Source organism: Meriones unguiculatus, chromosome 11 (genome assembly GCF_030254825.1).
Source record: "Meriones unguiculatus strain TT.TT164.6M chromosome 11, Bangor_MerUng_6.1, whole genome shotgun sequence".
NCBI classification, from domain to species: domain Eukaryota; kingdom Metazoa; phylum Chordata; class Mammalia; order Rodentia; family Muridae; genus Meriones; species Meriones unguiculatus.
Genome location: NC_083359.1, coordinates 71,020,156 through 71,030,289, shown reverse-complemented (window position 1 = coordinate 71,030,289; position 10,134 = coordinate 71,020,156). Strand labels below are relative to the sequence as shown.

The 10,134-nt window shown below is 40.6% G+C and overlaps 1 pseudogene; it reads left to right on the top strand.

Moving 5' to 3' along the window:
- Positions 1-2,556: 2,556 nt before the first annotated feature.
- Positions 2,557-2,679, top strand: LOC132646612 (small nucleolar RNA SNORA17; annotated as a pseudogene).
- The last annotated feature ends 7,455 nt before the right edge of the window (positions 2,680-10,134 follow it).

Sequence of the window (10,134 nt, the reverse complement as noted above, 5' to 3'; positions counted from 1 at the left end):
CTATAAGATAGCAGGCTAAGCAACCCATAGGGAGCATGACAGTAAGCAGCACCCCTCCATTGCTTCCACATCGTTTCCTGCCTCCAGGTTCCTACCTTTTTAGAATTCTTGTCCTTCCTTCATTTTTTGATGGACTATGGTGTGGTAGAGTAAGCCAAATAAAACCTTTTCTCCCAACCTTTTTGGTCATAATGTTTTATCACTGCAATAGTAACCCTGATTAGGACGCTAATTCATGTTCTACAATTTCAACACATATCTCCAAGTTTTGTTGTGAAATTACATGTTCAGCAGCAGAAGAAGCTGAGCACACAAAACTTTGCAGAAAGCAAAGGGAAATTAGCATACTTCAAGTAATTTAAAACAACAGTTTAATATCTGTACACTATACTTACCACTATATTTAAATAGGTGTGCATTAAATGAACTTATGAATTCAAAAAGTGAACTTGAGATATTATCTTTTTGTTAAGATGCCAGCGGTTGTTTGTAACATAACAGTCACTTATATTCTAATAGCATTAATATATGCCAAGTATTGCTCCTTTATCTGACACTGTTCATCACATAGCAATTCATCATCAAGGAAGAAAACAACTATTCTTTTTAGATATAGACCAATAACTCTCAGAAAAATTAAATCATCTTCCACAAGCATTTCATTCCTTGGTGCTAATGGATAACAGCCAGATCATATTATATGATTGTTTTGACACTCTCCGTGTTATATATGGAAATTTCTTTATGCATTGGAAATCTGATTTTTATCTCAAATTCATTTGCTGCATCGTGAGAAGTAGCAAAAGGACATTTACAAATCATAATACGAGCTTCAGCTAAAGCTGGAAAAATGTTAAAAGAAATGTTAAAAAGGCAATTCTGAGTAGATGGGTCAGCATAAATAACAGAGAAGAGCTCTCATCCTTTTAGAATATATAATAGCATTTTAGCCTCTGCCTCTTTAGTACTATGCTCTGTAACCTCATGGTGACCAGATTTTCTAGGTTAATTTGGAATTCAATCCTGTGGTCATCATAATACACAAACAGAAAAATGGTGTTCTGAACTGAGCATTTTCTTTCTCCCTGCCACATGAGGAAACCCAAACTCCCAGGTTGATAGTATTGTGAAGTAGGACCTTTGGTTGTTGATTAGGTGACAAAGGCAGAACCTTCATCAATGAGGCTGATATTCCATTAAAATGGGCCCAAGGGAGCTCGTCTCTCCATTTCTCCTGTGGCTACATAAAGAAAAGCACCACAGCACCGTGAGTGGACACTTGTCCAACTGTTTTCACTGTGACAAAACAGTGTGAGCAAGAGTAACTTGGGGACAGAAGGGTTTATTTGGCTCATGGCTCACAGTCCTGGGAAGCCAGGGCAGGAATTCCAGACAGGAACTGAAGGAACTGAAGCAGAGATTGGAAGAACGATGCTCCCTGACTTGCTCTCCGTGTCTTGCTCAGCTTGTTTTCTTATGTAACCCAGGACCCCCTGCCCAGGGAGTAGCATCACCCACCATGGGCTGGGCTGGGAAAACCTGATAGGGGCAGTTCCACAATTGTGCTTTCCTCCTGTCAGGTGAGTCTAGTGTGTGTCAAGTTGCTAAAAATCTAACCCCCACAGTCGACCCCGCGTCAACCTGATATAAAAATGTATCACAATCTCTTTCTTATTTATCACCAAGATCTCTTTTTAATATTACAAAATAAATCAAAGTATAAATTCATAAGTCTTTTTTTTTTCTTTTAGGGTTTAAAAAGTATTTTTACTTTATCAGAATTTAATGTGTGTGTGTGTATGTGTGTGTGTGGTATGAATATCAAAGTCATGTGTTACAAATTTGTCATCTTTTTCAGACACTTTGAATGTTCAAAATCTCTTCACAAGACCCTGTCTTGTAACTCTGTGTTACTGTAAAATCCCAAGTGAACCAAATACTTATTCCAAGAGGGTTAAAATCATATCAAAGAAAGACCAAAACTCAACACTGTCTACTCACTGTCTAATGTCTGAAACTCACTCTCCACCTGGCTCCAAAAGTCTTGGGCAGCCCTATGTTTCTGGGTTTGCCACTTGTAGCATCAGGTCATCTTTACTCCACACCTGCTAGTGTCCTTGTTCATCGCCTCACAGTCCTGGTGTCTCTAACGGGCGAGGGTCTACACTGCAGAGGAGACTGTACCTTCCCCAATTGTCTTGCCTCTTTGCAGGAACCCTGACACAGGGTGGTGAATATCAGATTTTCTTCATGACCCCTAAATTCTGCTCCCTTTATGTTGACAAATCTGGCATTATGTGGGGGGACTTTTATACTTTCCCAAGTTTGGCTGTCAGCTTGAGAGGCAGAGTTACCCATGCTAGGCTACTGCTTGTGTGTGCTGATCCCGGAGAAACACTTCCCCAAAGATTTCACCTCAGTGATCATGGCGTTTTAATCATAACTAATTCCTCAGCCCTAGCTAGCCAGTTCAATTATCCCAGGAAAGCACAGGTTTCACATCTATGGATTCTTAATCCAAAATATCACATAAACAGCACTGAGGTTTTGCTTCTCACTGCCCCTGCAGACATCACAGGAATTGCTGTTGTGTCACATGTGCATCAGTGGGGGCAGAGAGGAGAAAAGTTGTGCCAGTGTTCTGACCTGTGAACAACTGAATGCTAGTAGCCTAACATTCCCTGGGGAGAAAAATGAACCTGAGATGACCATCAGTCTGGTAAGAGTGGAACTGGAAAGGGAGCTGGCCAGAGACAACCATCAGTCCAGCTCTGCAAAGACCCAGATGGGCTCCCAGGGCTGGGAGTGAGCTGGAGACTAGAAAAACCTGCCTGGGACCCTGGGCCTGGGCAGCAGTGACCACGAGACAGATGACCGCATGTGACCACCAGGGCAGGCCCAAGCAAGGAGCATTCCTGAAATGACTACCTGACAAGTGTCATGGCTCCCGGACGGGGAGCTAGCTTGAAATGACCACCATCCTGGCACCATGCTGGTCTGAGGGGTGGGAACCAGGCCTGAGAAGACCCCTACCCAATGTCATAATGCTCAAAATGGGGATAGCACTCCAGAGACCACTCCTAGACACTCAGAGACCCGAGCACTATTAAAAAGAGAAAGTAAGTGATGAAGAAATGGAAGAGAAAGTGATACAGAAGGATGTGGGCACAACGAAAAGAGGCAGAGCTACAGTCTCGAGGTTAGTGAGAAACAGCCTAATGTGAGTAGCTGGTAATGTCATCTAGGACCATGGTGGGGTTCTGTCCTATATTCCCACTAGGGGTTATGTCTGGGTATGTGGCCCTGTACATACCCACCAGAAGATAGGTGTATGTCCCTGGTCTGACCTCCTTTCCAGGGTAATGCTGATGTCTGAGAGCTGTGCAGAAACTGGCCCCATTCCTCACCTGGGCATCTTTGGAGAGCTGACCATTCTCCTTGTTAGTTGTAGTACTCAGAAGAGCCAGCCTCACAACCCAAACAGGAAGCACAGTAGAGATGCCCCTGGTTGCGGGTATGCCAGCTCTGATGGTGAGATCATGGGAGAGCTGGCAATTCCACTTGTCTGCCAGGCAGTGGCATGGATGAAAGAGGGATGCTCACCCCATGCATGGTAAATCAGAGCTGTCCCTGCCCTTCCCAGCTGCAGCACTCTGTAGAGTGAGTAGACCCTGTACCTCACCTGAGCAAAAGTGCTGACCCTGGAGGCGGGGTTTGTGGGTGAGCTGGCCCTGAGTGTGTGAGAGTGGAAGAGCCACCGACTGACCAGTTCAGATACGTCTAAGGCCCAGATTCAGGGCTTTGAAGTGGCCCACCTCAACACCTACCCCATTGAAGAACTGCTGGAGTGCATGAAATAGCTAGCCCTGCAGACTCAAAACTACAGGACCTCATCACACAGGGCAGCAACAGGTTATCTGACAGGAGTCCCAGTGAGGTTCCAGTGTTGATGGTGTAGCAGAAGCTAGAGGCCTCAAACCAGACCAATGAGTCATTGCAATGAACATTTGCAGGCAAAACAGGGTGGATAAAAGGGTAAACTGTGGGAAACACTGTGACACACTACAGCTTCCACAATGAGATTTTCGTTGTTGTTGTTGATGCTATGTGGGGAAGCTGAAAGGGTACAGGGCAAGCATGAGGAGAGGGGAAGATGAGTGGGATTGGGGTGCATGAAGTGAAATTCACAAAGCACTAAAAAAAAGTTTTTACAAAAATATTTCCTTCTCTCTGAACTTCCCTTTGTACTTCATCTGCACACCTCTCAATTCTTATTCTGCAAGCTTCAAAACATCAGCTCATCAATCTCTAGATTGATTCTCAATGGTATTTCCAATCCAGTGTTCGAAACAATATGGTCAGGTATATCACAGCAATATTCCCTTCTCTGGTGTCAACTTCTGTCCTAGTTCCTTCCTTCCTTCCTTCCTTCCTTCCTTCCTTCCTTCCTTCCTTCCTTCCTTCCTTTGTTTCTGTCATTTTTTCTCTCCTCTCATGACCATCATGACTACCATCAATGTAGCAGATAGGATTCACTGAAAGAAGTCAGGTCAGAACCTCAAGCATGAGTTAACGCAGAAATCATGGAAATAATGCTACTTAGAGCTTGCTATCCATGGTTTACTCGGCTTGCTTTCGTATCAACACAGAAGCACTTGCGCAGGAGTGGCAGCATCCACACCGGACTGAAACTTCTTACATCAATCATTAGTGAAGAAAATTCTTCATAGATATGACCAAAGGCTAATATAATGGAGGCAATTCCTCAACTGAGATTCCATTTTCTCAGGTGACTCTAGTTTATGTAAAATTGACAAAAGCTAGCCAGAAAAGACATGCTGTAAAATTCTGTTTACGGTATACAGTGATCACAAGACAGGTAGATCTTTGTGAGTTAGAGACTCTGTCTTCAAACAAATAAACAAGAATTCAGTACAATCCTGAAAACAAAACTCTATCCATGCCAAAGTAAAACCTTAGATTCCCCACCTACATCCTCTTTGGAGAGTTGTATCTGCCTTTGAAGGTAATGCATTATAAACTATGATTTAGACCTGAATTTTTTTCATGTTTTTAAATATATTCTTTAGTATTAGTGGACTATTAAATTAGTTAATCACTTTAATTTCTGTGATTTAATTATTCATTTCAGTGCAGTGTCTAAAAATCATTTCATATGAGAGCACTGGAAATATTCAAATATTATATATTAGACAAATGCATAAGGCATCAGAAAAAATACTTGTAACATTTTTCTGACTTAATTATGTCATTTATTGATGTCCTTCCTCAATTACAAAAGTTCTTCTTAAGGTAAAGATTATGACACTTTCATTAAGTCTATATCAAATGGGTAATGATAAATAAATGTTCTATGAATAATATCAGCACTTTGGATTATAAAATAATAGAAACATTCTCCATATATGTTTAATTAAAACACTGGCACACAGAAGTATTTATCTGTAGTCCTAGGTAAAATAGGATCTGATTAGTCAGGAGATACAGCTATTTTGAGAGTTGTTGTTACAATATTAGACACCAAATGAGATCTGAAGTTAGCCTGTAAGATTTTATCATATGAAAAATAGAATTTGGAAGTTGATTAAGCATGAAGGGTCCATCTAGATAAGGGTGTCCATCTCTGCCCCTACTGTTTTTGTGTAAAGGTATTCAGAAACACCATACAAAGCCACATGCAAGTTTTGCTCTTCTCAAACTGAGTTACGAGGAGGACAAAGTAGTATAATTTGTCAATATATCCATAATGTCACTAGCATTTGTTTTACGAGCCTTAGTGCTAGAAAATTTACATTAGCCAAATATTCAGTTATGAAAACTATAAAATATTGTGCCTTCCTTTTCATTGAATTCTAGGAAGTCTTTAATTTCTTTCTTTATTTCTTCCTTAACCCAGCTGTCATTGAGTAGTAAGTTGTTCAGTTTCCATGTACGTGTCGGCTTTTTGTTGTTTCTGTTGTTGTTGATGTCTAGCTTTAGTCCATGGTGGTCAGATAGTATACAAGGGATTATTTCAATCCTTTTGTATCTGTTGAGGCTTGCTTTGTGACCCACTATATGGTCTATTTTGGAAAAGGTTCCATGCGGTGCTGAAAAGAAGGTGTACTCTTTTGAGTTTGGGTGAAATGATCTGTAGAGGTCTATTAGGTCCATTTGATTTAGGGATTCTGTGAGTGCTTTTATTTCCCTATTTAGTGTCTGTCTGGTTGATTTGTCCCTTGGTGAGAGTGGAGTGTTGAAGTCTCCCACTATTAAGGTATTAGGATCAATGTATGATTTAAGCTTTAATAATGTTTCATTTACGAATGTCGGTGCTCTTGTATTTGGGGCATAGATATTCAAGATTGTGATGTCCTCTTGGTGAATTTTTCCTTTGATGAGAATATAGTGGCCCCCCTTATCTTTTTTTATTAACTTGGGTTGAAAGTCTATTTTATACCCAAATTTATGGGACACATTGAAAGCAGTGCTCAGAGGAAAATTTATAGCACTAAGTGCCTGCAAGAAGAAATTCGTAACATCACAAACAAACAACTTAATGGCCCAACTGAAAACCCTAGAAAAAAAAGAAGCAGATACACCCAAGAGGAGCAGACGGCTGGAAATAATCAAACTAAGGGCTGAAATCAATCAACTAGAAACAAATAAAACTATCCAAAGAATCAATGAAACAAAAAGCTGGTTCTTTGAGAAAATCAACAAGATAGACAAACCCTTAGCCAAACTAACTAAAAAGCAGAGAGAAACTATCCAGATCAGCAAAATCAGAAATGAAAATGGGGACATAACCACAGACATTGAGGAAATCCAAACAATTATTAGGTCATACTACAAAAGCCTATATGCCACAAAATTTGAGAATCTAAATGAAATGGATAATTTTCTTGAAAGATTCCATCTACCAAAACTAAGTCAAGATCAGGTAGAAAGACTGAATAGCCCTATATCTCCCAAGGAAATCGAAGCAGTCATTAACAGTCTCCCCTCCAAAAAAAGCCCTGGACCAGATGGCTTCAGCGCATAATTCTACAAGACCTTCAAAGAAGTGCTAACTCCAATTCTCCTCAAGCTATTCCACAAAATAGAAACAGAGGGAACACTACCAAACTCATTCTATGAAGCCACAGTCACCTTAATACCTAAACCACACAAAGACCCAACAAAAAAAGAGAACTTCAGGCCTATCTCTCTTATGAACATTGACGCAAAAATACTCAATAAAATACTTGCAAACCGAATCCAAGAACACATCAAAGATATCATCCACCATGACCAAGTAGGCTTCATCCCAGGCATGCAAGGGTGGTTCAACATATGGAAATCCATCAATGTAATCCACTACATAAACAAACTGAAGGAGAAAAACCACATGATCATCTCCTTAGATGCCGAAAAAGCATTTGACAAAGTCCAACACCCATTCATGTTTAAAGTCTTGGAGAGATCAGGGATACAAGGCACATACCTAAACATAGTAAAGGCAATATATAGCAAGCCTATAGCTAACATCAAACTCAATGGAGAGAAACTTAAATCAATCCCACTGAAATCAGGGACAAGACAAGGCTGTCCATTGTCCCCATATCTCTTCAACATAGTACTTGAAGTCCTAGCCAGAGCAATAAGACAACTAAAGGAGATCAAGGGGATACAAATCGGAAAAGAAGAGGTCAAAGTGTCACTATTTGCAGATGATATGATAGTATACATGAGCAACCCCAAAAATTCAACCAGAGAACTCCTTCAGCTGATAAACACCTTCAGCAAAGTGGCAGGATACAAAATCAACTCAAAAAATCAGAAGCCCTCCTATATACCAAAGACAAAAAGGCTGAGAAAGAAATTAGGGAAACAACACCCTTCACAATAGCCACCAATAACATAAAGTACCTTGGTGTGACTCTAACCAAGCAAGTGAAAGACCTGTTTGAGAAAAACTTCAAGTCTCTGAAGAAAGAAATCGAAGAAGATATCAGAAGATGGAAAGATCTCCCGTGCTCGTGGATTGGTAGGATTAACATTGTGAAAATGGCCATACTGCCAAAAGCAATCTACAGATTCAATGCAATTCCCATCAAAATACCAACTCAATTCTTTACAGACCTTGAAAAAAAGATTCTCAGCTTCATATGGAGAAACAAAAAACCCAGAGTCTCCAAAACGATCATGTACAACAGATCATCTGGAGGTATCTCCATTCCTGATCTCAAGCTGTACTACAGGGCAACAGTAATAAAAACTGCATGGTATTGGCATAGAAACAGAAAGGAGGATCAATGGAACTGCATAGAAGACCCAGAAATAAATCCACACACCTATGAATACTCGATATTCGACAAAGAAGCCAATTCCATTCAATGGAAAAAAGACAGCATCTTCAACAAATGGTGCTGGACCAACTGGATGTCTACATGCAGAAAAATGAAAATAGATCCATATTTATCACCCTGCACAAAACTAAAGTCAAAGTGGATCAAGGACCTCAACATAAAACCAAATACCCTAAATCAATTGGAAAAAAAAGTGGGGAACAGCCTAGAACTCATTGGCACAGGAGACAACTTCTTGAACAGAATACCAACAGCACAGGCTCTAAGAACAACAATCAATAAATGGGACCTCATGAAACTGAAAAGTTTCTGTAAAGCAAAGGATACCATCATCAAAACAAAACGACTGCCTACAGATTGGGAAAGAATCTTCACTAACCCTTTATCTGACAGAGGCATAATATCCAGTATATACAAAGAACTAAAGAAGCTGAAAAGCAGCAAACCAAGTAATCCAATTAAAAAATGGGGAACAGAGCTAAACAGAGAATTCTCGACAGAGGAATATCGAATGGCAGAAAAACACTTAAAGAAATGCTTATCCTCATTAGCCATCAGGGAAATGCAAATCAAAACGACCCTGAGATATCACCTTACACCCATCAGAATGGCCAAGATGAAAAACTCAAGCGATAACACATGCTGGAGAGGTTGTGGAGAAAGGGGAACCCTCCTCCACTGCTGGTGGGATTGTAAACTGGTACAACCACTCTGGAAAGCTATCTGGCGCTTTCTAAGACAAATAGGAATAGTACTTCCTCCAGACCCAGCTATACCACTGCTAGGTATATACCCAAAGTTTGTTCAAGTACACAAAAAGGACACTTCCATGTTTATAGCAGCTCTATTTGTAATAGCCAGAACCTGGAAACAACCCAGATGTCCATCAACGGTGGAATGGGTACAGAAATTGTGGTATTTTTATAAAATGGAATACTACTCAGCAATCAAAAAGGAGGAAATCATGAAATTTGCAGGCAAATGGTGGGATCTAGAAAAGATCATTCTGAATGAAATATCCCAGAAAGAGAAAGACAAACATGGGATATACTCACTTATATAGACCTATAAGATATGATAAACATAATGAAATCTACACACCTAAAAACGACAATCAATTGAGCGGACATGGGGTGAGATGATCAATCCTCGTTTAGAAAGACAGATGGGATGTGCATTGAACGTATGACAGGAGTCTACTGAGCGCATCTGAAAGACTCTAACTAGCAGTGTTTTCAAAGCAAAGACTCATGACCAAACCTTTGGCAGAGTACAGGGAATCATAAGAAAGAAGGGGAGTTAGTCTGATGGGGAAAGGATAGGAGCTCCACAAGGACCAAATATATCTGGGCACAGGGTCTTTTCTGAGACTGACATTCAACCAAGGACCATGTATGGATATAACCTAGAACCTCCACTCAGATGTAGCCTGTGGTAGCTCAGTAACCAATTTGGTTTCCCAAAGTGAGGGGAACAAGGACTATTTCTAACAGGAACTCAATGACTGGCTCTTTGGTCTCCCCACCCCCGAAGGGAGGAGCAGTCCTGTTAGGCCACAGAGGAGGGCTTTGCAGCCAGTCCTGAGGATACCTGATAAAACAGGATCAGATGAATGGGGAGGAGGTCCCCCCTATCAGTGGACTTGGAAAGGGGCACGGTGGAGATGAGGGAGTGAGGGAGGGACTGGGAGGGTATGAGGGATCGGGACACGGCTGGGATACAGAGTTAATAAAATGTAACTGATAAAAATAAAAAATAAAAAAGAAAAAAAAGAAAACTATAA